The following is a 16,342-nucleotide window of genomic DNA, read 5'->3' on the forward strand; positions in this document are numbered from 1 at the left end:
CTCCTCATTTTTGCTTAACTCCTATGAAGTCCATTAATGACCTCCTTACCACATGCCTTGTAGCAGTCCCTATATCCATAGCTTCCCTTCGACATTTCTTTAATGTTTCTGGAGTTTATTCCGAATTCATTTATCCGGATTTCACACCCTACAGTTACTGTGCCTCATGTACTGTCCTGATTGACCCAGAACCCCCACAAACGTTTCGAATCATAACATTTAATATTACTGAGGGGGATACGTGCTACAGGTTTACATGTGACCCTAAATTGATAGGCAAATGTGCCCAATTACGATTGGAACATGCGACATCGTTTTCTCCCCATGAGACAATTCTGTGTCGAACTAGAACTGCAAACTCTTGTGTTTCCCTTGACAACGAAATGAACTGTAAACGTGTCATAGTAACTGCAAGTCATTATTATCACGTATCATTACCGACTGGATGGCTCTTTTCCTGTGGCAATGTATCCTGGTCCTATATACCGGCTAATATTTCCGGAGGCCCCTGTGCCCTGACAAGGTTGAGTCTTTTGTTATTTTCCCCTGATGCTGCAATTTCATCCCGTGTGACACGAGATGTCATGCTGTCCAGTGATTGTGATTCATCACTCCATCTTTATTCTAAATCTGAATACCTTAGTTTAGCTGTTTCTATTGTAGGTGTTCCTGCGTTAGCTGTGCACAATGCTAAAACTATAAGTAAACTTGCTTGTTGGATGGTGAAATCCTTTAATAGTACTTCTACAATTTTAACTGACCTATTATTAGATCATCAAGGAGAACGCCGTGCCATTTTACAGAACAGAGCCGCTATTGATTACTTATTGCTGAAACATGATCATGGCTGTTCGATTTTGAGGGTATGTGTTGTTTCAACTTGTCAGACCATTCCCAATCCATTAGATCCCATCTTAATAAGTTACATGACCTGACCCAAGAAGTGAGGGAACATCTGGACGGGGGGTGGTTTGACTGGCTTTTTAGCTGGTTACCTGATTTGCATTCTTTACGCCAAATTTTAGGTGGAATTGTTTCCATAATTTGCATCTTGATTGCCATCTGTTGCTGTATTCAATGTATACCATCGTTTTTCCATTTATTCCGACCACATGTAATGGCTAGATCTTTTAGTATTGTTTCATATTATTCATCTAACGACATACATGCAGCTTGAAAATATAATACGATCCCCTTAATTTAGTTGTCCTACTAATCCTTCAATACTAGTACTCATAGTCAGGAGTGGAGTGTAAGGCCCGGGTAATTTCTAGCCTTCCCCTAGATCAAAAGTGACTATAATCCACTAGCATTTCAGTCTTAGATACCTTTTCGCTTATTAATAAGGCTTAGCTATGCGCTTTGACAGGGTTTAGTGCCTTTTTACCGTTAGTTAGGCCTGTAGGCCCAAAACCAGAGAGCAGCCATTTTGGATGGCTGTCGCATCCATTTTAGATATCTGCCTCGTCTGTGCGAGATGCTTCCAGAGTAAGAATAATATTTAGATCTAACCTGTTATTCGCTAGCGGGAAAGCCGGCCGAGACCGGCCCTTATCAGAAGAAAGTATTTTGTTCACTGGTGGAAGACCCAACACGCAGGTGGCCACTGCCAACGGCGTGAGAAGCCAGAGACTGGTACAGGAATTTGGTGGGAGTCGGCCTAAGGTTGGAAATTTCCATGGTGAATGACAGAGAGATATTAGCGAAGAGCAAGGGGTAGATAGAGAGAGAGCAACGTGCGGAGCAGACCGATGAAGTTGGTCCGAGAGCTGGTGATTAATTGCTAGCTTTTTACTGAAGAGGAGAATCCTGCACTGTCACCATGCAGGAGTGGTAGAAACAGAGCGAGTCCAGAAGAGGGTTCGAGTTTTGGAACCAAGGCAGCGTAGACGAGGCGTAGCGGTGCAGACGTGTATTCGTGAGCCATAGTGGGAGAGCGGAGTCCCGAGCGAGTGAAGACCCAAGACAGAAAGAGAGAGAGGGACCAGCCCCGCTGCTGAGATGGAAAGACGCACGTTTAAGGTGAGGCGTTCTAAGCTAGTGTAGATGACCCATAATTAATAATTCATCTTTCCTCCTTTGTTAGGTTGTAGACGATGGCTAATTGCAACTATAATTATCTTGCTTATGATGTGTCTAATTGTATAAATAAATGATGTTATATCCGATCCATATTTGAGTGTTGTTTCCATGACAGGACTAACCTTTCTTTTTAACCAGATACTGGCAGGTTAGCAGGTGAGTAGACCCTTCTAGCAGGTAACTGAGAAATGAGAGATTGTGTAGCCTATGGCTGGAAGGAACTCCCAAATGTTCTAATGAGATAGCTCTTCTAAATTGAGACTCGTAAATATCGTCGGTACACCTTAGGTGTACCACCGACCCCTATAGAACACTCCATTGGGGAATAACAGGTTCACCAGTGGGAAGTATAAATGTTATTGATCCTAAGGGTCAGGGAACCGTCTGGCGACGTTAAATCAATAGTCTGGCGACTCTAAATCAATAGTCTGGCGACTTTAAATCAATAGTCTGGCGACTCTAAATCAATAGTCTGGCGACTTTAAATCAATAGTCTGGCGACTCTAAATCAATAGTCTGGCGACTTTAAATCAATAGTCTGGCGACTCTAAATCAATAGTCTGGCGACTTTAAATCAATAGTCTGGTGACTCTAAATCAATAGTCTGGCAACTTTAAATCAATAGTCTGGCGACTTTAAATCAATAGTCTGGCGACTCTAAATCAAAATAAGCTGCCCTCCGATGTAAGAGGGGGTAGGTTGGTCCAGGTCAGCTTGCCGTGGGGCTATAAAGTAAGAATCATAGGATATAATACATGGAATTCCTTAGATGTTAGCTATAACTCTAATTGTATAGGCTTGTAAATAGCCTCTTTTCACCTTTTCAGGTGAGTCTTCTAAATGTCTTGTAAATAGCGGCCTGAGAAGAGTGTGTTTGCGTGACGACTGGGTTAGCCACGGCTGGTGGCTGCCTATCCTAAAAATCCGGTCGTTACACTCATCAAACATCCTTTCAATATCATCTAAGACTCCTACTAGGAAGGTTTTTGTGTCAAGGAGAGGATGGAACCCAGTCACTACGAGGGTTAGGAACAAAACTCAGGAAATCTAGTGTGTGGGTTATTTTAAGCAAACTTGTGATATCAATTTGGTGGGATGGCTAACAGAGAAGCAAGTTGTCAAGTTTTTAGCAAAAGGATCTTGCAGGGCAAATTGATGGGCACTAAAATGGTGGACGAATGTTTGGGATGGATTTTGATGGTGAGAGGAGAAGGTGAGTGGCTCTAATGGATTTGCGACTAATCACAGCAACCTCATCACCCCCAGTTATGGGCTAGTATTAGGGGACTATATAGATGCCAGCAGTGACAGAAGACTTATTTTTATCCCAGAGGATTCTGTTAACCAGGACTTAGTGAGAAACATTAAGATTGCTGTCAGTCTTAAGATCATGAGTAGAATGCTTCGCTTAACAAGTTTTTGAGTATTCAGAAGTATCAACATGAGGAAAGAAGACCGCAATGGTGTAGCAAAGAGTAGTCAACAACAGTGGCATGATAGTTATGTGTCAAAATCATGGACCAGATTAGTGATTAAGCAGAGTATAGTAGTTGCACACTTGCTCTTTATATAAGTCAGAGGCCCCAACATGAGTATCTTTTAGGGCAGATTGAACCTCCATCCATGTGGCCTTACAGCATATGGAGGCAGCCAGGTTTGCCTTTGGTGCGCCTTTGGTGGTATTGGCAAACCCACTGTGCAGCCATGCTGCAGGCAAGTTCAAAATCCCAAATGGCACCAATAGCATGAAGGCATATATGTACCTATGTGGTATTGCTGTAGCACAAACCTAGCCAAAAGTCAGTGGAGTGCAGTACAGAGTGAAAGTCAAGCATAAAGTCAATGATTGATTGGTTTGTGGACTGGTAATGCATTGTGCTATATTGCTTTTTAAAGAGGTGGGTCTTCTATTCTTTCTCAAATTGGAGCAGCACTGGGGGATACTGGGAAATTGTTCCATACTGTAATGTTGTTCCAGATCCTGGGTGCCTTATTATGTCTTTTTTACACTTCTTAGTCTGTTTTCCGATGAAGTCCTGGCTGCGGGTGTGACAAGAATCACTAGAGTTGGTGAGCGCCTCTGTAACACAAGGAAGGCAGTGATGGCTTTGTAGCTGATGCCATTGAGTTTGAAGATGGTGCAGGCTGGCATGGGAAGCCAATGGAGTTCTATCAGCATGAGAGTAATTTCATCATAGTTCTCAGGACCTGTATGAGACATACTGTGGTGTGTATGATGGCCTGATGGAGTTACAATGGCATGATATTAACACTATGCATATGCAAGAGTATTACAGCTTGAACACTAGAACTGAAGTCACCTTATGGAAGAAACTTTTTCACCTCCTTTAAAATAGAGAGCTGGTATAAGACTGTCCTTGTCTTTTTGGCAATGTATTTCTTGAGGGTGAGGTTGGTGTCCAAATGACTTGACAGTTAGTGAAAGTTGTGCTTAAGAGCCATCATGGTTCATGTGACTTAGCCAGGTTTGACTGTTTCTTGTTAGTTCTTGACAAATACCAAGAATTCCGATTTAGTTGGAGGAAGTGTTTCAGGCATTGAATATCCAAAGTAGACGAGCCTATCGTGTAGATTTGTGTATTATTTCTATATATTGGTGAATTTTGATGCTGTTTTTGCCAGTAAGCACCAAGAAGCACCATAAAAACGTTGAAGATGACAGGGAACAGTATGGAACCCTAGGAGACTACACAGCTTATAGGGATCTTTTATGACCTGGAAGGGCCCAGGCAAAGCAAGTGATGTTGGCTAGAAAGACTTAGACCTGACAACCTTGCCTGGTATTCCCACAAACCTTTTGCCTTCGCCCCTCCTATTTTGCTGGATTTGCTGCTATTGGTTTAGGATTAGGACTCTGTGCACTTTCCACTGCTAACCAGTGCTGTGCTCACTCCTTACAACATGGTAACATTGGTCTATACCTGATTGCACATTTAATTTACTTGTAAATCCCTAGTTACGGGTACTACCTGTACCAAGGTGTTGTTAATTAAAAGCTACTAGTGATCCAGCAGCGCTCGTGCCACCCAACCAAGTAGCATTTTAAAACACATCTCAGGACTGGCATTGCAGCCTGTAGTTTCGTTCTAAACTGCTATTTGGACCTAGAAAAATAAACATTTTTGCCAGGCCTTAGCATTCCTTTTTAAAGGTTAGAAGTCAACTCTATTGTAGGTGTATGTAATAATCAATGTGGAGGGAATAAGAAGCTGTGATCCATTCGGCTTCCAATGGTTAGTACAGAAAATCAGGGGGAGAATGGATCACTTGTCCTGTGAAATCAGGGTCTTGGTCGTGTTGGAGCGGTATAAAAAACCTCATACACGTACACAGGCAAATGGCGGTATATCTTGGTTCTCCATCTTGGTGTGGCGTTACAGCATCGTCATAGGGTTTTTAGATAGTAAATATGCTGTCCTCCACCTGGAGGTAGACCAACTGATTTGCCAGTAGTGTCCAGAGATTAAAAAGAGGGTGTGTGTGCTCAAGTGCAGTGAAGTTAAAATTCCCTACATCACTTTACAACAAAAAAATTATTTAGAAAAACGATGATGTGAGAAATTAATAGTATTAAGGTGGTGCGTCTGTAGACCTAGCTGCTAGTCTACCGCATTAGTAAGTCAACATGTTTCAGCCTTCTTATATATTCTTAAGGCTTTCCTTAGGACCGAGTATGCTTAGGAGCTCATTGCAGCCCCTAATAAAGTGGTGAACTCACCACTTTTGTTTTTATAAATCAGATCTGTCATATCTGAAACTGAAAAAAGAAATGGATGTAATCGTTATTTTTTTATGTATTCCCTATGGTATCAACATAGTTACTGTTGTGTACTATGGTGTATTCAAAAATTGCTGATATAGTTACATTCTTAAATACCTATAATAGGCTTGACTACATTGAGTCAGAGGTTTTAGATTAGAAAATGGGTGTGCTTGGCTAGTTCATGTGAGGGTGGTAAGTCAATATGCTAAGCTATACAGAGGAAAGAAGTTGTGATTTGGCAGTCTGGGTGAGTGCGCTTAAAAATACGCTTGTAAGAGGATCGTAAATTATCAGCGATTGAGCGTCCGGTTTTTAATGGCGCTCGTTCTGTCAGATCAATCAACATAGTGAATATTAGTATATTTACAGAACGGGTATGGTTATAGGAGTGAAACATTCATGTCAGGCAAATCGCTTTAAGTGCGGTGACAATTAGGCTCCATCAAGTAAAAGAGTTTACCTTAAGAGTGCCATTTTCTGGCTTCCACGGGATGCCAATAGAGCTGTGTAAGAACCTTGTTCTGTAAAGGCAAACTGTCAGATGCATCAACGTAGCCTTTTGCTATTCCTAAATAGCGATTTTTAAGGAATCGCTATTTAGGAATAGCAAAAGCCTATGCATGTAGGAATCGCTATTAAAATAGCGATTCCTTAACATTCCTTAATTGCTACTCGCAAATTGCAAGTCGCAATTAAGGAATGCTGTCCCATTCATTCCTATGGGCCTACAGGCCCATAGGAATGTATTGGAGATTGCATGAGCAATTAGCGAGTACCAGTAGGTACTCGCAAATTGCTCATGCAATTTCAAGGGTGCAAGGGTGTCAAAATGACACCCTGTTGCACCCCTGAAATTGATCTATGCACATATGTTGCACACACACACATGCCCTATGGGCATGTGTGTGTGCAACATGAAGCTTTGAAAAATGCACAAAAGTGCTTTTTTCAAAGTTTTAGCAAATTACCATGAAGTCCAACTTCATGGTAATTTGCTCCCCCTATTAGCGAATTCGCTATTTTTTTTACTTTCATGCATTGCATTTAAGGAATCTCAATTTGGGATTCCTTAAATGCAATCGCAATTTAAGGAATCTCAATTTAGAGATTCCTTAAATTGCGATTTTTGCATTTGGGATGATGCATCCCAAATGCAAAAATACCGGGAGCAAAGGTGCAGATTCTGAGAATCTGCCTATTTACTTTGATGCATCTGCCAGAAAATGTTTTAATGCTGTGTATCTTACCGGAATTACACCTGCCTTGTGGCCTTAGAGGGCAGCTTACAGATTCTCAGAAGTCAGTGACTTGTTCTGTCTCTATGTGCGGCTCCCCGGTAGACGCGAGGCCGAGTAGAGATCCTATTTACATAGATGCTGGTGTGGAAATGGTAGAGGGATTCCTATGTTGGTGTTGGTTGGCATAACTGGTTGGCACTACAATAGTCAGCATGGAGAAAAGATTTGTATGACCGCACCTTCATGTTGCTATTGTTTGTAAGAGACATTTGCGTTCCAGGAGCGTTACATTAGATATTTACATGTTCTCTTACTAATCACCTAAAATATATTGATAGGTAATTAGTCGTTTTCTGGGTAGTTTGGAAATTTGCGCTTTTCTTAGTGGCATTCATATCGTCATACTTGGTTCATCATTTCTAGTTAAATGGTAGTTACTCTAGTTTGGAAATATGAACGTTTCCTTTGTCACATATTATCATGGTAGGCTCATAGTTTATACAGGAATGGCAGTTACTCTTCCTTATTTTTCAAGGGATGATTAAGATTAGTTCCGGACTCGAGGTCAATCTGGCCTCATGTAAAGTAGTCACATCAGTATATGTCACTGTTACATAATCCATTATTTAAATCAGTTAGAATTAATGTAGGGTTCAAGGTCTACAGGGCCCTATAATAGACAGTTACTTTAGTGTGTGCCAAGGAATGTTATCGTTCAATCCTTCACTATCAGTTTTCAAGCGATGGATCCTACGCTGTTCTTTCTCAAAAAGGACACTTTCAGCATTGTTAGCTTTCATGTGTAATGTCCTAGCACCACCCATTTGAGATCATCTGTAGAATGGTTGTTCTCAATGTAGTGCTTGCTCATCTTGGTGGTAGATCTCTTGCAATTGACGTTGCTCTTATTCTAACCGATGATTAATTTTATTTTACGGCACGTCATCCCTATGTATCTGCATTCACGTGGGCATGTAATCAAGTAAACCACATGGGTGGTATTACAGTTCGTGTGTTGACGTAATGTCCAGGTGAAGTTTGGTAAGATTTGTAATGTCTTGGGGACTTTTGTCAGATTGCACACTGTGCACGATCCGCATGGGTAGAGACCCACTATAGTACTCAGGTTACATGCTGCAGTGAGGCTTTCTTTACTGGTAACTGGTGATGGTCTTATATGTTCCAGGTGATCCTATATGTTTTGTGTTCTTTTGTTGGCAAATCTAGGTTTGGGCCAATGGAGAGTATTGAATATAAGGATCCTCCAATTTCTGTTTACAATCTTTTTTATCATATTCGATGATGTTTGTGTAATGTAGGGCCTAACAATGGACAGAGTAGGAGGTATAGTATTTAAAAGGTAGGACATGTTGGTTTGAGTTTTACATTTTCTGGCAGTGAAAAACTACAAAATTCATTGTTTTACTGTGGTAAGGCCTATCTCTACCACTGACTAACACTGGGGTACCTTATTACATTTATTACGTGCTAACTTCGGATTGGGAGAAGGCAGAAATGTGCTGCTCAAATTAATTGTAATTTAAGATCCTCTTTACTGGTAAAGTCGGATTTTATATTACAGTTCTAAAAATGCCACATGGTTCCTGCCCTTCACCTAAAACACACAGGCCCCAATGGAAGGTCAACATGCGTCATCATAGACATTGCAGTAGTCAGGAGACTGCCATTTATAAATAAAGAAAAAAAAATGCATTCATGAAGGCGAATAGAAGAATGACGCCTCTATGACCTCCCGAGCAACCACCGACTACTAAAAGGCCACGGGTATCTTTTGAATCCCTATCTTCTGAGGTCTAGATTATGTCCCTAAATAGAGGAAACATGCAACCTTGAATGGCACAAAATACCGGACAATTTCTTATGAAATTGTGATTATATGTGTTGGAAATTCATAAATGTAATGTCATCACAGTGGACTGTGTATGTTGTGTCTATATTAGGTTGAATGTGATATGTATGTAACTAATCATTTTTATCTGTGTTATATATGTTTATTGCACAAAGCCTAAGATTTTGAAATGTTAGTTTGATGTAAAACTACTCAAATCAGACAAAAAAGATCTTTCTTACTATATATGCGATGTTTTTTAACTCATGTAAAATATTGGCGTAGAGATCAAGATGAAAATGCTATGGGTGGAAACCCAGTGGTCAAAGAAACGTAAAGTTATTATTGACATTCACGGATATGATTGATAGGCGTAGCATGCTAACAGTAACACTGAGATTTATGGTATATGGAGTACACTTTCCTTAAGTACAGTATTACCTGATCCCCCACCACCTCAAGGATTACTCCCTGTCATGATATACACATTTAAAAAGTTGGCATTTTATTGTCCCAGCCAATAGTGCTTTCTGCCAGTGTCCTGGGGAACATGACTGTGAATGGGTAAGCTGTTGTTGTTTGTGTATTCCTTCCATACAGTGAAACAAAAGGGGGCTTAGGTGCGGTCAGGATGGACTATCTTGGCAAGATATATGGGGAGCGGATGTGCCCAGCCCCAATTACATATCAAAGGGCTTTGCCTGCTGCACGCACAAAGAATCTGACACCAGGCCTGACCTGAATTTTGTCACCACCAGAATTTCTGGAGTCTTGACAGGGGAAGGGGAAGGACTTTCGAGGACCAGATGTGGGGGTAGGACATGGATTTCTTCCACACAAAGGCTATCACTAGGTATATATATTTGACCTCCAGAGCCACACTTCAGAACACTCCTGGACCTGTGGAAGTTACAAAATAAGGACTGATCTGCTGCCAGAGGGCTGTCCTTCTGCTTGAAAGACTGCCTTGCTGTATGAGAAGGAAGGTTAAAACAGCTAACCTTCATTCTAGGCTAACCAAAGTGATTCCAAGGGTCAGTTGTCTGACCTCCTGTGTGAACTACAGGGATGCAACAAGCTTTAAAGGCCTCCTTGTAACTGCCCTACTGACCTGAACCAACTGGGCCTGCAGCTGGACCTGCCTGAGCCCTGTTGGCATCTGCTGGAGTAAGGTGCCTCCCAGATCTTGGAACCTTGGCTGACATCAGAGAGTAATACTCCTAAAAGAAAAAGTGAAAAGCCAGAAGGTTGAGCTCCTTGCGACCAAGAACGGGTCTGTTCACACCAAGACTCTTCTGCCCGTGACAACCGGCATGAGCTCCGGTGAGACCTGCTCTTCAAGTGACTGCCAGTGATGACAGGCAACGTGAGAACTGCACTTAGCACCACAGCAACGACAGCCCACAGTGGATGCCCACAGAAAGCTACTGGAATGACCATCTAGGACACCAGATCGGCTCCTCGCACTACAGTGATGACACCCATGATGTGCAGCCTGCTGTTCGTGCTACAGTGATGACAATCTGCAACGCTCTACCTGCTCTTCACTGCCGCCTTCCCTGTGAAACTAACTCATTGTGACAGACTCAGAAGGTAACTTTTCAGTGGAATAAACTGGTCCCTGTATTTAACCCACGCTCCATCGTTGTTTGCCTGAACTTGTGACTTTTCCCCGGTCTTGTGTGACCGGAGGACTTCAAGTAACACTTTCTGCTTTTGGATGCTATTTTCGCTAAATACATTAAAATTGGACATCTCTGGTTCTGCTGATTGGATTTTGATAGTTCTGTTATCATTTTATTTATTTGTAAGTTCCTGATGTTGTGTTTTCACATTTTACTGTTTGTAAGCAGCATAAATACTTTATATCTTGCTTCTAAATTAGTCCTGACTGCTGTGTGCCAAGCTACGAGAGGATTAAGCATAGATTAATTTAGTGACTTTAGTGGTCCACCTGGACAAGGATTGTGGTTGTTGCTGGAGTGGTGCTTCTATTTCCCTCAACCAGTAACCAAATCTCTTACGGAAAGGTAGGAATAGAACCATTAAAAGACATTGCTGGTTAATCCCATTCAAGATTCCAGCATGCTTGTGATGATGGGATGGTGTAGGCAGGTGAGAGGGCATCATCGACTGTTGGTAAGGTAGTGGTTTCTATGCTCTAGCTTCATCTGAAGCCAAACTAGTAGTGGTTCAGGAGATAGTTAGAATTAATGTGATCTTGATGTTGAAAGTAGACTATTTTTTCAAGGATCTTGCTGATGTATGGTTGATGAACGACAGAAAGATACTTGGAGAGGTCAGTTTACATGTACATCAACAGCCAGTCTTCAGTCATCGCTAGACTTTCAAAGGATGCTGAAAATTAGGGGTGTGAGCAATGTACTTAATTTACTTTTGCATATTTACATGAAAGTGCAACACAATTATGCATAATTAGGCAAAATACCAATCTGTCATTTTGTACTATATTGCAGCGCATAATATGTTCCAACATCAATTTTTGCCATGAGGATACACTTAAATGACTGTGAACAACAGCTAGTCAGCCACTTTCTGTTTCTGGGTGTTTGCTGTAAATTATTACTGCAAATGGCCCATTTCATTGTAAATTTTTATTGGGAATTGTGTGTAATTACACAAATTGGCGTAATGGCGCAATTTCGCGTAACAAGCATAATAAAAAATCCCCCAACGGAATCCACGTCTGTTTGTCTAATTTTCTAACATACTGTTTGACTGCCAAAGAAAATCCTACTAAGCACTTCCCAGCAGAATCACTGCTTTCAGCACCGCCTGCCGCAATGCCAAAAATGCATGTTGTGCATTTGCATGCACAACGTGGCAGGCACCGCGCGGTGCCTGCCCAGTTGTGCATGCAAATGCAGTGGGGTACCATATGTACCCCCCCTGTGCACCCCACAAACCCTTAAAATTCCTGGGGGGCCCTCAACAGGCCCCCAACTTCAAAATCCACATGCCTTCCCGTGGCGGCAACGCTGCCACAGAAAGGCTGTCTCCCGCCTGCATCCTGATATGGTTGGCCGTCTCTAGCAGACACCGCCACCATATTAAACCCCAAGTGGACCGGGCGGAAAAGTGGCGGACGGTCTTCCCGTCCGCCGTGGTACCCCCGCCATACTAATATGGCGGAGGGAATGGGTGGCGGCAGGGAAGAATGTAGGGCGGATCGCCACCACCATGTGGGCATTGGCAATCCGCCCTACATCCTAATGGGCCCCCAAGTAAGGAATGCAAATTGATGCACAATTAAAGTATCTGCTGCAATAGCAAAAATGAACAACTAACTTCCCTCTACACTATAAAACTCCATGCTAATAATTGACATGCCAATTCTAATAATGTTACATAATATACAACTAACTGAAACACTTGCACACTAACTCTGGGCTTCTACTGAGAAGCATGCTACTTATCAGCACTTCAACGCTTTGTCAGCTTCACTAAGTGCTACACATATACTACATATGAGAAAGTCAATTATTTGTTGGAGTGGATAGTAGTTCACCACAAGTCATAATGGCATTATTCATGTTAGGTCTAGTAAAGGTTTCAGTAATTTCAAACTGAGGTCAACCCCCGGTGCTATGGCACAGAGAAGGTAGGCTGAAAATGTGTGAAGCATTTAGAAGTAACCGAAAGCCTAAAAATCAACAACATAACACAACACAAACAGATAAATATTCCACTTCAATTTACAAACACAGAAAATAATTTACTGAAGAAAATAACACCGAAATGACAAAATCAAATATGTGGAACTGGAGAAATGATTTTTTATAGTTTTAAAATAAATTAGTGTCCAAAAGCATTAAGAGCCAACTGCAGTCATTTGGTTGCACATCACCAGGACCTAGACATGATTTAAGACTGGCGCAATGGAGCGCGGATCAGATACAGAAATCTGCTTCATCCATGTCAGAAGCTTTACCCTTTCACTTAGTCTCTGAAAAGAAGCCAAAAACCTTCAGCAGGGCAACACAGCAGGCTGTGACTGAGAAGGGCTCAAGTCCAGACAGCTGTCTTTCAAGGCAAAATGTTTTTAGCTCCATCTTTGTCAGGATGTTAGGAAGAGTACACTTTGTAACAGCCAAGGGTCCCTGGTACACATGACCAGCACTTTGGGGCTATTAAACTCCTGGAGGATATTTGGAGCTCATGTAAATGGACTCTTAGTGGCTTTAGGCAGGAAAAGGTAACTTTCCCAAAAAATCTTGTGAGAAAAATGCTCTTTTGCAGGATCACTCCCATGTTGTGTCCTTGCAGATAGTAGAACTACACCTGCTAAACTTCAGGAAGAGGACTATAAGCTCTGGAGAGAAACCTCAAGGTGTAGAGGTAGACCTTCTCATAGCTGATTCCAGAATAGAAGAATGGATTTCAAAGGCTAGTTATCCAGCCTCCTGTTAAGTAAAAGGGAAGCAAAAAGCTGCAAGAAGCCTAAAAACTTTAGGAGCCAGCTCACCAATTCCAACTGAACGTGCCCTGGATCCTGCTGGTGGGTTTTCCAGGAGTGAGTTCTGATGCCCAAGTGTGTGACTAAGGTCCTGGGGCCCTTAGATCAGTGTCAGAATGTACTCATTCTGTCTATCCTTAAAAGCTGGGATTTAGAAAACATTTTCAAGGACATTTATCTGGAGATCCGACAGACAACCGGGCCCAAACTGCTAAGTTAATTTAATGAAGGTGCCGTTCTGCTGGGCAATAAATTCCTATTTCTCCTGCTCTGAGCTTTTCCATAATAGCAAATCCATTTCAGCAGTACATCGCGCGGAGGCTATCCAGCATCATGCAATCCGATTCTCAGCCGTGCCATGCTGGAGGAATCCTATCTCTAAAACTAGTGACTAATTCTGAAGGTAAAAATCTTCACTGAGCAAAAGGGCCAAACATATCTGACCAGCAAAGTACCTTTCGTGGGCACAACATTAAAAAAAAAAATTCTCTGAACTTTCACATCAAAAGTCAATGGCTTCCTCTGGGAACCCATCTCTGCCACAGCCTTCTGCCTTGTCCTGCTGAGGATACTTGACTTCCACTCCAAAGACTAAGTCAGAGGGTAAAACTCCTGACTGGGAGGAAGTTGGGTTATATATGTGGCCCGCGCCCTATTACAGTACATTTGACCTTGACTTGGTCTAGTGTGGGCAGGCACCTATTGTTGTCAATTTCCACTTTTTTGGCTGTAAAAAACTCTAATAGTTTGAAATATCACATCTTCAGTTCCCTACATCAGATTTTTCCCATTCCGGTGTCTATTTGAACAATAAAATGTATTATAAATCAGAGTAGGATTTTTATTATGTAGTATTTTCTGCTTTAGTTTTTAATTCTTTTGGTATTGAATGATGAATGCTTTACAAATTTCTTCTAAATTAAGCATGTCTGCTATGTGGTACAGCTACCAAGGGTTGGCTTCAGGTTTAAATTATTGAAACCTAACCGGGCCTAGAAAGAATATTGTAATAATTCCTTGTAGAGGACAACCATCCACTTCAGCTAAAAATTCACTTTCTCACATACATTTTACAAAATATTTATTGCAAATACTTTACCAGTAAATTCGATTTGGCATGTAATAAATATGTGTGAAAGTCCAAGGATTAATTTGGACCTATTATCTAACTGAGTTAGCATTCTTTAAGGTAATATTGTATCCCAATGCTTTCCCATGGAATAGCTAGCCCTACTACTGTGAAATTAGATTTTGGAACCTTTCCACTGTAAAGACATGTTAAACATTAAGGGCTAGATGTAGGTAATTCCGATTTACCTACTCTTAAATACCGAATTATACCGATTCGGTATTTAAGAATAGGTAAATAGGAAGGAGGCAGATGTAGGTAATTTTAAATTCAGAATTACCGAATCTGTAACATTCGGTATTTACCGATTCTGTAAATACAGAATCGGTATTTCCCATTGATTCCTATGGGCTTTGAAGTCCATAGGAATCAATGGGAAATACCAATTCTGTATTTACAGAATCGGTAAATACCGAATCCTGCAAGGGTGCAGAGGGTGTCACTTTGACACCCTCTAGCACCCCAAGTACAGGCTTGTGTTACATGTGGCACACATACATGCCCTAAGGGCATGTCTGTGTGTCACATTGCACAGGTGTGCAAGCACAGATGTGCATGCACACCTGAATTCGGTATTTTACCACACAATAGGATTGTGTGGTAAAATACCGACTCTTGAGGGCCTGTGGCACTGTAAACTGTGCCACCTACATTTGGAATTACAGAATCTGTATATTTACCGATTCGGTAATTTACCGAATCGGTAATTTTACCGAATCGGTAAATATACCGATTCTGTAATTTTCAGCCCCCTACATCTGAAAACCCTAATGCCGGTCGGAAACGGCCGAAATCGGCCGTTTCCGACCGGTATTAGGGCTCCTACATCTGGCCCTAAATGTTTACATGCCCTACTTTTAAATATCATGCACCCTGCCTTAAGGGCAGTAAGGCCTACTTAGACGTGACTTTTTAATATTTAAAAGGAATACTCAGGCCTGTCAAAAAGGAGTTATTTTAGCATGTGGAATTTGCAGTTTAAAACTGCACACCTGCATCATGTTTGCACTGTCACTTTCGTGGGTGGCACAGAAGGTGCTGCACTCCACTTGTGACATTTAACTTACAGGCCCACACTACACTTTGTGAAATACACTAGAGATATTAAGGTAAGTTAATTTTGCGTATAGCCAGTTCTGACTTGTTCTAGGGGTCAGAGCACATGCCTGGTTAGCAGATTACCAATCCATAGAGTAAAATAAATTGCAGCATTAGTCCAAAAATGGGGGTGATCATTCAAAAGTGGCTTTTACCTACACTACACAATAAAATTCAGGGGAGATTGGAATTTTATATAGAATTAGGAATATGAAGGAATTAATCATCAAGTATGTCCTGTGTAACAATTGTCAGGCACTTGAATTAAAGTGACCTGTAGCCTAATTTAACAAGCATCCACACTTTTGAGGGCGGTCACAAATCTTCTTCTCTATGTTTAGAGTCATTGGTAGAGTTGGAGACCACAATCATATTTACAGAACCCACATTCATCCCAATGGGTATCCCTTGTAATATTTACAGACAAAAAAAGTTTACATTACTAAACTCAGTTGGACTTGTTTTATCATCCTCGATAAAACAGCGAGACTTTAGGGCAGGATTTGAACCTCTTATCATGCAACAAAACACTCTACTGTGGATAGACTAGTCTATTAAACCACCAGATGGTGAATGCATGGTCAAGGAATAGTAATGAAGATTTATTTTAGGCTTCAACACAGAGGGCGTTGAACCTCTAGGGCTGGACTAACAAGATGTCTTATAGCAAATGTAATGTGCTTTA

This window comes from Lissotriton helveticus, chromosome 3_1 (genome assembly GCF_964261635.1).
Source record: "Lissotriton helveticus chromosome 3_1, aLisHel1.1, whole genome shotgun sequence".
Classification (NCBI taxonomy): domain Eukaryota; kingdom Metazoa; phylum Chordata; class Amphibia; order Caudata; family Salamandridae; genus Lissotriton; species Lissotriton helveticus.